At 38.2% G+C, this 19,592-nt stretch overlaps 1 long non-coding RNA gene across 1 annotated transcript in view; it reads right to left on the reverse strand.

Moving 5' to 3' along the window:
- Positions 1–19,592, reverse strand: part of LOC129137891 (uncharacterized) — a 223,338-nt gene that overhangs the window by 194,322 nt on the left and 9,424 nt on the right. The gene's annotated exons all lie outside the window — the stretch shown is intronic.

The following is a 19,592-nucleotide window of genomic DNA, read 5'->3' on the forward strand; positions in this document are numbered from 1 at the left end:
ATATTTCATGAAATTTTTTCCCAGATTAGGAAGTTTTGGAAATGGAGGCTCCTGTTATTTTAAATAGGAAATATCTTCACATCCAAAAAATAAAACAGAAAAATGGAGACTTTGACTTTGACATTTGGAATCAAGCTTATCTCCACATTTATGCTTTTTACCACATCACAGTTTGTACCCATTGGCATATCACTGCACACATTTCTCTGCATTTTTACCTTTAGAAAGCATTTTAAAAGCCTAATCTTGCAATCTTGGACTGCATGACACGGGACTTCTTAGGTCAGATGATGTATTAGTCTGTTCTCAAGCTGCTAATAAAGACATATCCAAGACTGGGTAATTTATAAAGGAAAGAGGTTTAATTGACTCACAGTTCAGCATGGCTGGGGAGGCCTTAGGAAACTTACAATCATTGTGGAAGGGGAAGCAAACACATCCCCCTTCACATGGCGGCAGCAAGGAGAAGTGCAGAGCAAAAAGAGGAAAAGTGTCTTGTAAAACCATCAGATCTTATGAGAACTCACTATCATGAGAACAGGATGGGGGAAACCTCCCCCATGATTCAATTATCTCCAACTGATCCCTCCCAGGACATGTGGGGATTACGGGAACTACAATTCAAGATGAGATTTAGGTGGGGACACAGCCAAACCATATCAGATGATACACAAACCTTTATTTGATTAAGGGGCTTGTATTAGGGTCTAATCAGGAAAATAGAATTCGTTGTTCCTATTTCAACAAAGACAACATAACATAGAAAAGGGAATTTGATGCATAAAGATGATGATACAGTGCACAGATGAACAACACGAGGTTGCTCCCACTCTGAAGGCTACAGAGAGAAGGGAAGAGCCAGGCAGTGCCACTGGACCCCCAGACAGAAGGGAGAAGCAGGACAGGTCTCTCCAAGGGGGGAGATGGGGCTACAGAGGACATTCGGGCCACAGTCAAATTGCCACCTGACACAGAGGGACAGGGAAAATCATCCTCTCACCTCCAATGCTCTCACTGGAAGAAATCCGCCAAAACCAGCCCAGAAAGAGCAGGAAGGAGTGAGTTCCTGATCGGCACAATACAGAGTGGGCATATTTCATTGACAAAAGGTACATTGACCAAATATGTACAGCACCTCCATACTGGTCACAATGTGGTTTTGAAATATTTATACACAAAATGTTAGAAATAATTATATCTGTAGCTATAGTGCAAAATTTTAATAAACATTTCTCAAAAATCAGCATAGCAACCAGAGTAAGAGAAGGAAAAACATAGTCTTGAGTAACCTACTTTGTTTTAACAAATATAGTCACAAAACTATACATGCTAAACTGAATATCCCAAGTAGTCAATTATTCATGATCTATGTAAGCAAATTCAACATTTATTAAGCCATGAAAGAATTACTAAATTTCAAACAGTAGTAATCAAATCAATCACATTCACAGGTTATGATCTCCATGGAGAGTATAAAGAGAAGTTTGAAAACACCTTTTGAACTAATTCTTGAATTTTTAAAAAGTGAAAATTATAGTCTATTCAGGATTAAATAAAAATGATAGAATTCGGCTGGGTGCTGTGGCTCACACCTGTAATCCCAGCACTTTGAGAGGCCAAGGCAGGCAGATTATCTGAGGTCAGGAGTTCAAGACCAGCCTGGCCAACATTGCGAAACCCCATCTCTACTAAAAAATACAAAAATCAGCCAGGCATGGTGGTGGGTGCCTGTAATCCCAGCTATTTGGGAGGCTGAGGCAGGGAGAATTGCTTGAACCCGGGAGGTAAAGGTTGGAGTGAGCCAAGATAGAACCACTGCACTCCAGCCTGGGTGACAGAGCAAGACTCTGTCTCACAAAAACAAAAACAAAAACAAAAAATCACAGAGAATTCAAGTTATGAGCTCATAGAAGAAAATATAAGAAAATATTTACAACCTCAGGTACTAACATTTATAACATCAAATTCCTGTAATAGAAAACAGGAAATGCTGCAAATAAAATTACTGGTCATTCATTTCTAGATTTATTTCATAAAAAGACACAAAAATAATCAATTATAAAAAGTAACAGAGTCAAAGAATATTTCAGTATACAGTAATAAAACTTTAAAAAACAGCAGTATTGATCAAAAACTCATCTTTGAAACAAGAATAAACACTCATTAATTCTGATTAGAGAAAGTGAGAGAATGTATGAATAAATGTTATAATAGTGAAACAAAGCCAGAACTAAAGATGCAAGAAACTTTCTCAAAGGAATAAAAAAGTTTTTATTACAAAATAAAAAAAATCAAATCAATGGTTCCTTAGAAGAGTATATATTACAATTACCTTATATTTATATTTCTTACAAATTGAAAACTTAATTTTCAATTTTTACAAGTTTCCCTTGAAAACTTGATAAATGCAACTTTTTTCCCCTGGTAAATTCTACCAAACCTTTAAGGAGTAAATATTTCCTATATTATTTAAATTACTCTAAAACATATTGTCTTACTTCACTAGGGCTGTCATAGCAAAATACCATAGACTGAGTGAGTTATACAATAGAAATTTACTTCTCAGTTTTATAAGCTGGGAAGTCTGAGATCAAAGTTCTAGCTGATGTGGTTTCTGGTGAGAGCTACCTTTCTGGCCTATAGATGGTCACCTACTTGTCCTCACATGACCTTTTCTCAATGGTCAACTGCAGAGAGAGACAGAGAGAATTGCTGTCTGGTCTCTCTTCATTTAAGGTTGCCAATCTGCTTGGATCACAGCCCCACCCTTATGACCTGATTAAACCTAATTACTTTCAAATACAGGCATACTGGGGATTAGGGTTTCAACAAGTAAATGTGTGGAGCGGGGTGACAGGACAAATATTCAGTCCATGCATGCTTAAAAAGAACAGCACATTTTTTCAACTCATTCTATAAAAAATCTAACTTAGAAACATAAATGCAAAAATTATTCAATTAAATATTAGCAAATTAACTCCAGTATTACAATAAAAGATTAATGCAAGTAGGATTTATCTCAGGAATAAAAGAATTGTTCAATATTAAGCATTGTGCAACTATAGACTGTGATAAAATGATGCTTTACATTTTCCCAAAATAGAAAGCTTCTTAATCCTTATACAGTAACAGATACGTGTTTGTAGATACATGAGAGAAATAAAGGCTTTTCTTGACTGCTGAATACCGCATGCCTTTGAGTCTGCGCAGCTGTTTAAGGTGAGGGTCTTCGGTACTTGCTTTACTGTAAGGCTTTTGGGCCTTCAGTAGAGACATTTCATTTCTGCTGACATTACCTGTGGGTAAATGCTTTCATCTGTTATCAGCACTTGGCTGCTATTGTTCCTCTTAAATGCTTAAATTGCACTTATTACGTATAGGTGATGATTTAGTAGCTTGGCATATTAGCTATAAAGCAAGAAGCTGTAATTTCTAATAAAAGAAGTCAAAGGCCAACTAATTGCAGAATAAATAACCTAGCAACAACTAAATTTATAGGGAATTTAATTGAGATTTCAAATTAAAATGGAACGTAATATTATATAGAAAGTGTCACTTTCAAGGTGATTGGAATTTCCCCTATATACAAAATATATTTTTCTATTAAAGATCAAGAATATTTATTTATTCTTTATCTCTGCAGGCGAGTCCCCAATCCAGGCATTAGCCAGCTTCAGCCTGGATTACTTCAGGATCTTCCATACTACAAATCTACCACTCACTCATGCTTTTTATCACTGCGAAATGCTGCCTGCTTATTTTTTCTTTTGAGTATGTCATTCATTTTAAATCAATGACACTTTTCCTTGGGAAATCTTATCTAAATCTACTTAGCACTTTTTCTTCACACAAACATTATTTTTCCAAAAATTGAATAATAACTTTAGTCTACAAAAAAATTTAGTTTTTCTTCATTTTTCTCCTTTTCATCCAAAATAAAATGATTTTGGAAAACTAGAGATATCAAATGGAGAAACAATGTGTCAGTTATTTGCACAAGTCACAAAAGAATTGTGTATTTTGTTTAAAACAATTCAAAGAAAATCAACTTAAAGTTAAGCTGACCTGTGAACCAATGATGGAAAGAAGCTTGGTAAAATTATTATCTCAATGATAGTGTACAATGAGGAGAGAGCCATTTAGAAACCTCATGTTAGAGGAAATATTAAATATAAATGGGATTCGACAGATTCATCCACACAACAGATCCTTATTAAGAGCTATATTTTTGACACAGTGTTCTAGGAACATCAGGCAGAACACTGAACAAGACAGATGTAAATTTTGTTCTTGTGAAGAGGACAGTATACTAGGGGAAGAACAACATTTCACAAATTATTACAGGTAAATGGAGTATTTAAATAAAAATGTCATTGTTAGCAGGGGCAGCATATTATAGACAGACCTAATATTGTTGAAGAGTTCAAAGCATCTCAGCTTTGCAACCTAACCTGTAGGATTTGGGGTGAATCATTTATATTTCCTGATGTTTATTTCCTTATCCATAATTGAGATGAATATCTTACAGTGTTCTGATGACATTTAAATGACATTACAATGTCAAATCACCTAACAGTACCTGATATGTGGTAATATTAATAGCTAAAATTTGCTAAGTGAGCACTATATACCTAGCAACATTTTATGTATCCAATATCAAGTTCTCAAACAACCTATGGGTTTAGGTTATGCTATTCTTTTTTCCCTTCCTCACAATTTATGAAGGAATAAACTGAGACACAGAGAGTTAAGTGGTTTTCCCAAATTCTCAGATTTAGTAGGCGGAGGGTCGAGGGTAGGCAGTCTGATTCCGAATCTAAGCTCAGAATCCTAATCTGTGTTGCGATAGCCCCAACTTTACCCAGGGAGCAGGAGAAGCTCAGCCTCACTCAAGGTCAACGTGAAGTCCTCAGTGGGAACCCAGGTGTCTGGTATCAAAACAGCACAATAATTTAGTTGTTTGTCCTAAAAAGATGCTCTGATACTGTATTGAACTTTAAAGTCTCTGATCCCTTAATGACTGTTAAGTTGAGACAAATCAGTTTATGAGTTTATCTGATTTGTTTTTGGAGGTGACTACTTCCTTGTTGATTGCCGTTATTGTAGTTCTAACTGTGAAAACAAGCATCTGTTTATGTTGTCGACGTCTTTTAGTTCTGGGAGTGACGCTGGAGACATTGTTGAAGTAACACAAAGGTAAATATTTCAGACCCAGGTGTTGTTTGTACCATCTGGAGAGGGTTATCCCCGCCAGTCCTTCACTTGTGAACAAGGGAAGAAAACCTGGCAACCTCCTTGCTTAGGAACATATGTTTTGGCCAGAGGATGTGAAAAGTTTAATGAGCAGAGAGAGAGCTTCTACGTGGGCATCCTCCTACGGCAGCAGTGTTTGCACCCACAGAATTTGGACCAGGTTCTGAACACAGAGCAAAGGAACCAGGGGCCCTCGCTGCAGTGATGGAAAGGGTCTCTCTGTGCTGTCGAATACGGCAGCCACTCATGAGATGTGGCTGTTGAGCACCTGAAATATGGCCATAGTGATTAAGGAACTGATTTTTACAATTGATTTAGTTGCATTACTTTAAATAGAACATGTGGCAAATGCTATCCATACTAGACAGCACAGGTCTAGACAGCAGTTCCCATCATTTCAGACTTTTATGTGCTGGGGGATAAGAAAAAGGGACTGGGGAAGGACTCCCCAGCCCTGAGAACTGGCCCAGTATCTGGCCTGTTGGGTGATAGCAAGGCCAGAGGTTCTTAAGCATGCTCAGTTCATCGCTTCCTTCCTGTTTGAGTTTGTTTGTTTGTTTTTGTTTTTTGTTTGTTTCTCATAGTGCTCCAAAAGCTGAAAGAAGCACATAACCACTCCACGTGTTAAGTAGTCAGGTCCAAACAATGTGATGGTTTTAATGGAATTCTCAGCAAGACATTGCTGATCTTCCCCCCAAAATTAAAATTATGCCAAGATGGTCTTGAGAATGTACTTTGGAGCCCAGAGATGCCTCTACACACCGTTTCGGAACCATGAAGCCAGGCCATGGGTCTTCCTACTGAACACGAGCAATTTCACAGAATGTCAGCATCAGACAGGTCACTCCATGACTGTTGGAACAAAAATAAAACCTGGATACCAAGCTCCCACTGAGTAACCAAACATTTCTCCTTCCTGGCCAGTGTGAGCACTACCATTGATGACACCTCAAGACCTACTTCAGTGCTCCTTCCTCCTAAGTAAAAAGTGTTTAGAAAATTGTCATCAGCTGTGCTTTCTGGCAGCACCCAATTCCAAATTAAACCTCATTTCCTTAGAGTCTCCATTCCTTAATGTCTTATTTTCACCCCAAATCGGAAGCCCAAACTGTATACAAGCCCGCCCTAACACTCCCTTACTGAGACATCCCATGATTGCCTATGGCATGCAAGTTAATACACCTACATTTATTTGACTACAGGTAAAACATAGTTGTGTTCCTGATGGTTTGTGGACACTGGGATTTATCGGGATGGACTCTAAAACTTCACATAGAATGACAGTTTATGCAAGAATCATGTTGTGTTTTACCAAAGGGATGATGGTTCCCTTTGTAACTTCACTTTTAGAGAGCTCTATCTGTCCCTGTGTAAACCAAGAACCGTTGCTTCAGTCTTTTGCAACAGTCTGGTATAACAGTAGATTGAAAAAAAAAGGTCACCTCTTTTATGTTTTCTGAAATAACAAACACTTTCTTTAATAAAATCATTGTTCAATTACCTCCTCCAGTCAGTTATTCTAAAAGTCTGTACATACAAACAGATGATGGCCAGACCACATACAATAACAGAATCTAACCCACGATCTGCAGCAACTGTACTAGGAAAACTACTCATTTCCTAGAGGAACCAACCCAGGAAGCCAGCCTACTACCTGTCAGTCAGGCCACACTAGCAACTTATCCAGGAAGTCAAATAAGACCCCCTGTAACATGGCCCCAAATGGCCATGACTTGATTAATAACTGACAGGTTCCCTAATTTTTGACCCTATTTTTAATGAAGGACCCACCAGGAAAAGTCAGATATGTACTTTTAACCAATCACATAGGATTCCCCACCTCCAGTCAGCCCACCAACAGCTTCCCCAGGCCAACAGCCTCCAATCACAGCACACCTGAAGCCTTCCCTGATTTCCGCTATAAAACTTTCCACTCTTCTGCCTGCCTTTGAGTCTCTGCCAAAGCATAAATGATGGTGCTGACTCCCTTGCTATAGCAAACTCTGAATAAATAGCCTTTGTCCATGCTCGTTTGGTTGTTCTTGGTTTATTTCCACAACTATATTTAAAATCCTACTGCATATTTCTAAACTACCCTCAAGGAAGTTTGCACCAATTTATGTACCCATTAATGTGCTTGAGATTTCTGTTTCCTCAAAGCCTCACTAAATCTTAGGTAATATCAATCTTTTTAATCTGGCTGATCTGTTAATAGGCAATGGCTCATGCTTTTATGTACATTTATTTGATTGCACAGATGTAAATCATCTATTCTTGTATTTGGCCTATTTTATGGGAAGGCAAGAGTGTTCAGTCCACCTTCTAACTCTATAATTACTATCTATAATTTCTACTGAATTCTTACCTATAATTTTCTACTGTATGTCCCAGAAGAAATTCTGCTGAGAGTTTTACTTCTTAAGAGTTATACCTAGAGCAGGAAATTCCCATCAAGAAAATGTGTAATGCTAGACCTAGGAGGTGGAAACCATGTCCATAAAAGAGATCTGAGTTGCAATCCTATGGAGCACGTGAATGCCAAATCTGGATAGATCCAATGAACATCTTGGAACTGTAAGCAATGAAACAGGAATTCAGAGAAAGGAGACAGGATGGAACAAATGCAAGAAGGAATTAATCAGGATTGGCTGGGTATGGCAGATTGTTAAGCAGTGCTTTGAATGATGTCTAAGTCTTGCTTCTTATCTTTATGGGCTACAGGACATCACTGCATGGTAAAGTGGGCAATTCTGAGTTTCAGTAACTTAAGTCTAATGCACATATGAGCTCCAACATGCACAGGTATCTATGTAGAATCAGGTACTAAGAGTGCTTCAACACAGGACATGATGGAGAGTACAAAGAGGTTTCACTTCAAATCACACACTAGAGGAGGAGATACATTTTGATTGTTTGTAAAACTACGACAGTTTTAAGTTGGTTCTGATTTCACATTATGGTTTCAACTGATGAAAGGAAATTATCTTCTTGCAGATTCTGCTTATCTTTTGTGATCTGCACCGTTCTAACCTACATTCTCTGCTCGGTGTGTTTTGGAACGCTGTTTTGCACAGCTTCAGCTTGCTTACTTGCTTTGCATTCCTCTTTGAAGTGACCACAAAATCCTGCATCAAGGGTCTCTGCCAGCATCAACATTTTCTCTTCTCTGCTCTATAGTGATGATGGACACTTTGCATGCTGGGGCTGAAGGAGGGACTGACTCCCTTCGGCAAGCCTGCTATGTCCTCTTCTCATTCCCCTTTCATTCTGCCACTGTTCTGGTAGCAGTCCTCTTTAATCCTTTAAGATTCAATGGAGCTGGTCATTCCAGGACATGGTTCTAAATGCAAGGTGCCCTGGATGGGACTATTTTCCAAAGGCACAGATGTCAGAGAATTGTAGCTTTCTTTCTTTCTTTTTTTTTTTTTTTTTTTTTTTTTTTTGAGATGGAGTTTCACTCTTGTTACCCAGCCTGGAGTGCAATGGCATGATCTCAGCTCATCACAACCTCCTCCTCCCAAGTTCAAGCAATTCTCCTGCCTCAGCCTCTCGAGTAGCTGGGATTACAGGCATGCACCACCACGTCCAGCTAATTTTGTATTTTTTGTAGAGAGGGGGGTTTCTCCATGTTGGTCAGGCTGGTCTCGAACTCCCAACCTCAGGTGATCCGCCTACCTCGGCCTCCCAAAGTGCTGGGATTACAGGTGTGAGCCACTGCACCTGGCTGAATTACAGCTTTTACTCTTATGGATTTTCCCCCAGTTTTATCATGACAGCATTGTGAATCAGTATATATTTGTGTATCTGTATTTACATTTGCATACCTTCCCACACTGTTAGAATAATTCACTGATCAAAGTTTTTTGGTGCCTGTATTAGCTCTGACACTTTCAAGGGTGGATGCCCCTAAAGCACTGCAAGAGTCATCATACATTAAAATGGGATGAGTCTTGCCCTTGAAACTGTGAGTGTGATATTCGCACCACCATCATCCCCTCCTCAAAAATTTAAAGGTCAGTGGATGCTTTTGACCAGCCAAATTTTTATTTTTGGGCTTCGGAGACTTCCAGCAAACGTCTCTAAGGAACAAAAGGGAATAAACTCAAACCCTTCTTCCCAGGGGGATTCTATGCCCTGTTGTTGATGTTATTGCCAACTTGTTAATAGATGGAAGTAAACTCTCCTTAGGGACTCTGAGTTTGCATGCTTGCCAATCCAAAACCTGGACCAACTTTTGGCACCTACCACACTCGCCTGGGGTTATGCAGCTACTAAAAGTTGAAGCCACAAGCACACAATGACAAATCTTGCAACTCTAAGCTTATTTGAAGGAATAATTCCCTGTCTCTTGGGTTTTCCTCCCCTCCTCCTCTTGGAGAATACCCTCAGGCTCTTTTAATGCCATATTTTTATATAAGTTATGAGTATATTCAAGGTCTTCTTTCTATAGAGACAGACCCTTTTTCACAAGTAGAAAGTTAGAGTGAAACTGTTGCCTAAACGAAGCAAACACAACAGTAAATCTTAAATGTGTGAAATCCCAACAATGTGAAGCAGGGAAAGGAATAGATGCTGTATGTGCAGGTAACCCAGCAAAAGAAAAAAGTGGCTGGGCACGGTGGCTCACGCCTGTAATCCCAGCACTTTGGGAGGCCGAGACAGGCGGATCACGAGGTCAGGAGATCGAGACCACCATGGCCAAAAAGGTGAAACCCCGTCTCTCCAAAAGAAAAAAAAAAAAAAAATTAGCCAGGCGTGGTGGTGGGCACCTGTAGTCCCAGCTACTTGGGAGGCTGAGGCAGGAGAATGGTGTGAACCCGGGAGGCGGAGCTTGCAGTGAGCTGAGATCACACCACTGCACCCCAGCCTGGGTGACAGAGTGAGAGTGAGACTCCATCTAAAAAAAAAAAAAAAGAAAAAGAAAAAAGGAAGGTTTTTGTGTGTGTATGCATTTGTGTACCATAGATTCAAATTGATTAGTTAATACCCTGTCAAGGAAGTGAATTTAACAAATCAATAAATTATGAGTAGGATTAATTAAACTGGCATCGTAATTAAGGCACAATATGTTACAGAGGCTTATGAACGCTTGAGTTTCACAGCAGACCTGTCAGTGGGATCCCGAATCATTTATTTGCTTCTTGTTCTTTCTAGACACAAGAGTCTTTTGCTTTACCATATCTAGAAGGTAGATAATTCAGTTAAGGCTGATGAGGCATTAACTGTCATTTTCATTAAGACATAACCAAATTTGGCTAATAAATCACTTTCAACATTATAATTTAAACAATGAGAACAAAAACCAATATCTGCTTATTAAGAAATATCTATATATATCTATATATATAATTCATTTGGTGATTTATGACTGAGTTCCTTACAGATGTTTACAAATTCATCCACTGTCCTTGAATCACAGAGTTTGCATTTGGCTTTCTCATTTAGCTGAAAGGGACTGAAAAGCTCAACTGGCATTTAAGGGCCTAGGTGGTCACATTTTTCAACAGATTTGTAGGACAGTAAGTTATTGTACTTAAGGTCAATAGGATTTTATGCTCATCTAGAGCACTGTGAAACTGGAGATTTCAAGCTACACTGTACAGGATAGAAGCAGCTTTGTTTGAGGAGGGATCACAAGCTGGTTTCCTATGGGGATGGAGCATTGGCTGGTTTTCCTTGGATCAGAGCTGCGTTTGATGCAGCTGTAATGAAGAATACCTGACATCTCATTTAAAGTGATTGTATATCCATACTCTGATATATATGTGTGTGTGTGTGTGTGTGTGTATATATGTGTGTGTGTGTATATATATGTGTGTGTGTATATATATAGTTTAAGTTCTAGGGTGCATGTGCGCAGCGTGCAGGTTTGTTACATAGGTATACATGTGCCGTGTTTGTTTGCTGCACCTATCAACTTATCATTTACATTAGGTATTTCTCCTAATGCTATCCCTCTCCCAGCCCCCAAACCCCCCCGACAAGCCCCGGTGTGTGATGTTCCCCACCCTGTGTCCAAGTATTCTCATTCTTCAACTCCCACTTACGAGTGAGAACATGTGGTGTTTGGTTTTCTGTCCTTATGATAGTTGGCTTAGAATGATGGTTTCCAGCTTCATCCATGTTCCTGCAAAGGACATGAACTCATCCTTTTTTAGGGCTGCATAGTATTCCATGGTGTATATGTGCCACATTTTCTTAATCCAGTCTATCATCGATGGGCATTTGGGTTGGTTCCAAGTCTTTGCTATTGTAATTAGTGCCGCAGTAAACATACATGTGCATGTGTCTTTATAGTAGCATGATTTATGATCCTTTAGGTATATACCCAGTAATGGGATCGCTGGGTCAAATGGTATTTCCAGTTCTAGGTCCCTGAGGAATTGCCACACTGTCTTCCACAATGGTTCAACATAATTGACACTCCAACCAACAGTGTAAAAGTGTTCCTATTTCTCCACATCCTCTCCAGCATCTGTTGTTTCCTGACTTTTTAATGATCGCCATTCTAACTGGCATGAGATGGTATCTCATTGTGGTTTTGATTTACATTTCTCTGATGACCAGTGACGATGAGCATTTTTTCATGTGTCTGTCGGCTGCATAAATGTCTTCTTTTGAGAAGTGTCTGTTCATACTCTTTGTCCACTTTTTGATGGAGTTGTTTGTTTTTTTCTTGTAAATTTGTTTAAGTTCTTTGTAGATTCTTGATATTAGCCCTTTGTCAGATGGGTAGATTGCAAATATTTTTTCCCATTCTGTAGGTTGCCTATTCACTCTAATGATAGTTTCTTTTGCTATGCAGAAGCTGTTTAGTTTAATTAGATCCCATTTGTCTATTTTGGCTTTTGTTGCCATTGCTTTTGGTGTTTTAGTCATGAAGCCTTTGCCCATGCCTATGTACTAAATGGTATTGCCTAGGTTTTCTTCTAGGGTTTTTATGGTGTTAGGTCTTACATTTTGCATGTACTAGACATGATGAATCTATTTTATTTTTACAATTGCAATAACCATTCTTTCTATTTGCAATTTACTTTGTACAAGTAAAGGTTCCTTGAATTTGGGAAATTTAACTTTGTTAAAATGTTCTGATGAGTTCTTAAAGAATTATATAACTATTTTTGGAAATTAATTCAAAGAACATAGTGAATAATTAAGAATGTGGTTCAAGCCAGATGTGTGGCTCACATCTGTAATCCCAATGTTTTGGGAGGCCATGGAAGGAGGATCATTTGAGGCCATGAGTTAGAGACCAAACTGGGCAAATAGCAAGACTCTCTCTCTACAAAAAATTCAAAAATAAATGTCAGTCTCAGCTACTCAGAGGGCTGAGGCAGAAGGATTGCTTGAGCCCAGGGGTTTCAGGGTGCAGTGAGCTGTGATCAGGCCACTACACTTCATCCTGGGCAACAGAGACAGACCCTGTCTCAAAATAAATAAATAAATAAATAAATAAATAAATAAATAAAGTGGTCCATTCAACGTTCTAGAAATATCTCATAGATATAAGCAGAAAAATAGACTACCTCTGATATCAGAGATAAAAAATGATCAAAATAAATGTCACTTATACTTATTTGTGAGGAGGGAACTTCTATAATTTATTAAGAAACTAAATTACCTGAAAGAACTCCCTCAACAATGTTACTAAGACAGGCTGGTTAAAGAAAAACCTCACACACTGCCCAAAATAAGCCAAAAAATGATTCAGCAAGTTTAATGCCAAAGACTATAAATGATTTTACATAATTTAATGAAATTTAAATACAGTGAAAGGGTAAAGCTTTCTAACACAAATACCTATTTCAACATTTGAAGCTATTGAGTGAGAAAAAAAATGCAATGACCTTGCTTAGACGTTTATCTTCATAAGATTTTTCTGCTCATTTAATGGATGATTATTATGTATGTATACTGTTAAGACAAATTCAACTTAGGAAAGTATTTGGTATTTTAGCATTTTCCTCAGTGCATATAAAGAAAAACTTTGGATATTAGACAAATCTCTGATTTTCCCTGTTTTGAATATTATACATGGTCTATTCTCATCTCTTTTTCTTTCTCAATTTCTGCATACATTAAGAAAATGAGGTAATCAATGAACTGTATTCCTGTAAAATAATGATAGAATAAAATATAAAATTCCTGATAAAATAATGGACAAATTGCAAGGACATGAACTTCTGCCACTAGCCAGCTCTGCCGCTGAACTGCCCTTTGAAAAGAAATCACGAAGAGAGAGAGATGGATGAGTTTTTCCATTATGGAACATAGAAAAATGTTATTTCAGTGTAGTAAAGACATATATTTTACTACCAATTAACTACAAAACAATCATGTTTTTATTGTTTAAAAACAATTTATTTACAGGTATGTAAATAAAAACAAGGTAAGAAAAAAGTCACCCATCATCCACCCTCCCAGAGAAAACCACTTCTGTATATAAAAATACAAAAATGCTGCCTGGGCTGTTTTATGTCTTATCTTTGTATTTAATAGTGTATTGTGAATATCCTGCCAAGTCAGAAAATGTATTTCTATCCCCACATTTTCATGGGCATATTGTACAACTGTGCCATGCTTCTTTAACCAGTCATCTGTTTGATCATTTTCATTTTTGCCTAACATAAAAAGATGGCAGTGCTCTCCTTGTAGCTGCTTTGTTGTATAAACATCTTCAATTATTTCCTTGGGATAGTTTCCTAAAAGCAGAATTGCTGAGTCAAGGGGTATAGGTGTTTGATAAATATTGACAAATTGCTTTCACAAAGTTTGTGCAAACTTAGATGCCCACTAGCAGTACAAAAGATTCCCATTTCCCCACATCGTTCTTGACATTATTATTGTATTCTTATTAATCTGCACCATTTTGTGGACAAAATGTATCTGTTACATTTAATTCTTATTTCTTAAAAGTAAGCTTGAACAATTGTATGTATGTATTAGGCATTTGTGTTTAAAAGAATCATGTAGCATATATTTGGATGACTGTCTTCTGAAAGATCATGCAGCATATGTTTGGATGGTTGTTTTTTAATTATGTAGCATATATTTGAAATGTCTGTGGAACACTAAAGATCTATTTTCCACCAAAGAATTAGACAATAAACAGGCTATAATTTTATTAGGTGACCAAATAATGCTAAAATATAAATATTTAATTTCGGCAGCAAAAACACAGACACAAACTATTCATGTTTAGCAGCTTGAAGTATTTGTTTATGAAGTAGAAAAATGTATGAGCAGGTGAGCAAAATGTAATTATTCTCCTTATTAAATGGATTTATAAATTGATTGATGAAGACAGATCCATCAAAGAGAATTGCTGAAAGGTTGGACTGTTCTGGTCTTGTAATATTACTATCTATCTTCTAGGGAAGTTTCATATTCTAGGAACCGTTTTTCAGGATTCTTCACCAATTGAAAACTGCCACATACAAAAAGTGGCAGGTTGAGATAAGGCAACTCAAGGCGGCACCTGGAGAACAGAGGCTGCTGAGGAAGTCATCGCATCATCAGCTACGAGAGCCTCCGAGAGAGCCCGGCCCTTCTCACCGGAGAGGGGATGGCAGGGCCTGCCTGGACCACCTCCTCCTCAGGGAAGGAGGATAGGAGGGGATGGAGAAAGGGAACGGTTGAGGAATTGTGACAAAAAGAGTAGAACCAGTAACATGAAACTGTCTCAATGAAACACACAGGGGCTAAAGCCCCATTGTTATGTCTTTAAAGTTTATTTAATTAACATGAATTTTGTCCTGTATAATTTTTATAGAAAATATTCAACAAGGAAAAAATAAACACCTTTTTTCTAAGTATCACATAGCAGATCTTTGTATTAAGTGAAACTATAGGAAGAAAAATGTGAAGGTAGAATGTCAAAGGAAAATAAATGGATGCCTTGGAAGAAAATCCTGTTACACAATCCCACAAGGCAATGACAGAAGGCCCGGGCTGGCTTTGCGCGTTTGTTTGCCTTGGCTAACACTGCCAGTACACCAGGAATTCAGGGGGGTTTGGATCACTCTGTGGATTCCACCAGGGTACCCGGAGAGAGGATTTCTCAGATCTAGAAGTTTTAAAAACAAAAGCTGGAGTAAAGCTCAATCAGATTATTTGATGGCCTGGAAATTTGTGGACCTTTATAAAGAACATGAGCCTGCAGTTTTATGACACGTTCAGAATACTTTCACATATGTGAATTGTCAGTGAGGCATTTGATCATCACTTCACAGTTGAAGAAACTGAGGCATGGCATTGCCAGATGATTTAGCAGAGCTGTGGTTTTAATGACAGAGCTGGGACTCAAATTCAGATACGATGATGCCCCCAATGCAGTTTTATTTTCATTACAACTTAATCAATCCACATTCAATTAGAAATAGCGTGTAGTAAATTTCAATTTTGTTTTTTTTTCTTACTGTCTTTTCTTCCATCCTCAACCACTTTGGAAGACTATCAGTGTGCACGTTTTTTGAACATCTTGATTTTCCGACTGGTTAACTGGCAGGAGTTTGCTTTTATCCACCCTCAATTATTTGGAAGCAAAGAAATGGATTTTGACCTTCAGGAATTTTCTAAGATGCCATGTACAAAAGCCCCAGGCTGGCACATTTTTTTTTTTTGTCATTCTCCTCAGAGGTAGAGGTGAAATTAATGTAGCTCCTGGCTATATTAGGTGACTAATGGAAGAAATCAATTCAGAAAATAAGATGTGTCTTATTTGTGAATGCCAAAGATAAGAACATAGTCCTTTATGATTAATGTTAGCTAGGTGCAATGCATCATTTCCTGAATGACATAAATCACATTTAATTGAAATAAAATGGAATCTCTATCATCCCAGTAAAGCATAAAGATATCAATATGTTCCTGTTTTAACAGAAAAAAAATCAATTTCCACTTGTATAGATATTTCCCACTTATAGTAATAATTACTATATATGAATGAATCCGGGGAGACTCTTTTTAACTAATAAGACAAAGTGATGAGGTGATGAAGAAAGGAGCTAGAGAAGTATGTGGGGAGATCTCTGGAGGGCCTTCCCTGTGTGAGGGAAAAAGCATGGGTTCAGTTTCCAGATGCTGAGAGGGAGATGCTTCTAAGGGCGTCATTAGACACGCATTGGAAATACCGACCCAGAGCTCAGAATCAAAATCTCAGCAGGAGACACAAAGTCGCAACACTCTGGGTATTAGTCATTGTGGTTACAGGTGTGTATGAGTTTGCTTAGGAAAAGAGTCACATAAGAAAATGTGGCTTGGAACCAAAACTGGAACACCAATATTCAAAGAACTGACTGAGAAGGACATTCTACCATAAGACACATGCACACCTATGTTTATTGCAGCACTATTGACAATAGCAAAGACTTGGAACCAACCCAAATGCCCATCAATGATAGACTGGATAAAGAAAATGTGGCACATAACACCATGGAATACTGTGCAGCCATAAAAAAGAAGGAATTCATGCCCTTTGCAAGGACATGGATGAAGCTGGAACCCATCATTCTCAGCAAACTAACACAGGAACAGAAAACCAAACACTGCATGTTCTCACTCATAAGTGGGAGCTGAACAACGAGAACACATGGACACAGGGAGGGAAAAATCACACGCCAGGGCCTGTTGGGCAGTGAAAGGCAAAGGGAGGGAGAGCATTAGGACAAATACCTAATGCATGCGAGGTTTAAAACCTAAATGACGGGTTGATAGGTACAGCAAACTACCATGGCACATGTTTACCTGTGTAACAAACCTGCATGTTCTGCATATGTTTCTGAGAACTTAAAGTAAAATAAAAAATAAAAATAAAAAAAATAAAAGTGAGGGCCGGGCGCGGTCGCTCATGCCTGTAATCCCAGCACGTTGGGAGGCCGAGGTGGGCGGATCACGAGGTCAGGAGATCCAGACCATCCTGGCTAACACGGTGAAACCCCGTCTCTACTAAAAATACAAAAAAATTAGCTGGGCGTGGTGGCGGGCACCTGTAGTCCCAGCTACTGGGGAGGCTGAGGCAGGAGAATGGCATGAACCCAGGAGGCAGAGCTTGCAGTGAGCTGAGATCGAGTCACTGCACTCCAGCCTGGGCCACAGAGCAAGACTCCGTCTCAAATAAATAAATAAATAAATAAAAGCGAGACATTAATAACTCTCCCTGGACATTATAAAGATCACACTATCTAGTTTTATCTAATCAGAGTCAAACCTGATGTCAATGGAGAATGCGGAATGCCCAGCTGAGAGAGAGAGGAAGAGAGAGAGAGAGAGAGAGAGAGAGGTGGAGGAGAAGGGGAGGCAGAGGGAATACAGTGTCAAAAGGAGGAGAGCGTTCAACTGTGCTGAAGATGATGAAAAAGCCAAGTCAGAAAGTCACCCACTGACTTTGTGGAACCAGGTGTTATTTGGGTCCATGGAAGCAGCAGATTCAGTTGAGTAGAGGTGCAGAACCAGAGGAGATGGAAGTGAAGACCACGAACTGTCACATAAGAGTATTTCTTTAAAAAGGTTGGACTCTGATTAGATGAAACTAGATAGTGTGATCCTTATACTGTCCCAAGAGAATTATTCTTGTTTCATTTCATTTTTAACATAGGAGAAACTAAACCACATTTCTATAGGGATGGGAAGACTAAGTAGGGAGAGAAAAGCTGAAAATAGAAAGTAAAAATAATCAGTAGAGTAAGTTTATTAAGAAAGCATGAATAGAGTTATTCCTAGAGGAGGTATCGGTTTCCATTGTTTACCAACAGAAGCAGCACAATAGATGGGGAGAAGATGGGTGCCAAATATTTAGATTTATTTATACATGCAGGAAATTTGACAGAACTTCTATCTAATAAGTTCTTTTTTCATGTTAAGTAACAAGAGCAGTGATCTACTGAGATTCAAGGTGGAGGAGGGAAGGTTAGAGGTTAGAAAGTTTTTAACAGTTGAAATGACTATTTCAGAGAGTGAGAGAGCAAACCAACCAGAGAAAGCTAGACAAGCCAGGCAGTTTTGAGGGCGTCTGTCCTTTTTAGTGCCTATGAATTATACAGGTGTCAATTTGCCAGGTGGTGTAAATATAAACCCAATGTTCCCTATAAGAAAAATTTTAATTACTAAGGGAAGCAGAAGTTGGCAAAAGTTCATGACCTGGGGCTGAAGAAGGAATTTTGGAATCTGATAAAGTTGGCTAAAAGAAAAAAAAATCTGACCAATTGAAATAAGTTCAAAGTTAAATCATTTTTGCGTTACTGACAAAACAACATGAATGAAAATAAAGGCCAGTTCTCAAGTTGTAAGAAAATCCAGAAACAAAAGGAAATAGCAGTTCCTAACACCATACTGGTGCTGGGGACCAAAATCCAATTTACCGCATGGTGGAAGAGCTTGTGTTTAACAGATATAAACGGACATTTATATAGCCAGATGAAAGTATAAGCACCGTCCTCCTCCACTTGACATTAACCTGGACTCTTCCAACCACTTGCTTTCTCTATCCATGCCCTTTAAGATCTCTGGCTGGGCAGGAATGGGAGGCTCTATATAGAATTCTGCCACCTAACAAATTATACCCCCACCTACTCTGCCCCTTCCTCAGATACTTTGAGCTCAATTTCAAACATCGTATCATTTTGTCCTTGAATATTACTGTTGTATCTTCAAAAAATAAGGACTCAAATAAACAAGCAAAATATTATTATCCTTCCAAAATTAATATTAACTCATTCCATAATCCTGCTAAATATCCAGGCAGTATATAAATTTTTCCAAGTGGAAAAATTAATTTTATATTGTTCGCTTGGGTCAACATCCAAATAAAGATAATTATCTGATGTCTTTTTTCAAACCATAGTAACACCTCTTTTTTTCTGTTTTACTTCGTTTTGTTTTGCAATTGCTCACAATTTATGTGTTGAAGAAACCAGATTGTTCTGTAGAATTTCCATCAGCCTGGACTCTACTCATTGCATCACTGTGGTGTTACCTAAAACATTTCCCTTCTTTCTGTATTTCCAGTAAATTGGTAGATTGGAACAAACATTTGGTCAGATTCAGGTTGGATTCTTTGGCAATGATACTTTATAGATAGCATAGTGTACATCCACTGGGTACACAAAATGTTTAGTTGTTTTCCTTTTCATGAAGTTAGGTGGTATTGACAATCTTTGCGTGGATTTATTAATTTCATTAGTGGACTGCAAATAAGTGATATTCCAATTTCTTCTTCATTGTTATGTAGAATCATCCCATACAGAGAAATCCCTACTCATGAACCATTTAATTGCACTAAGTTACAATTTACATCGAAAAAAAGTGATGTGCTTTAACCAACTACAATCATAATCTTTACC

The sequence above is a fragment of the Pan troglodytes genome, chromosome 17, assembly GCF_028858775.2.
Source record: "Pan troglodytes isolate AG18354 chromosome 17, NHGRI_mPanTro3-v2.0_pri, whole genome shotgun sequence".
In the NCBI taxonomy this organism is placed as follows: Eukaryota; Metazoa; Chordata; class Mammalia; order Primates; family Hominidae; genus Pan; species Pan troglodytes.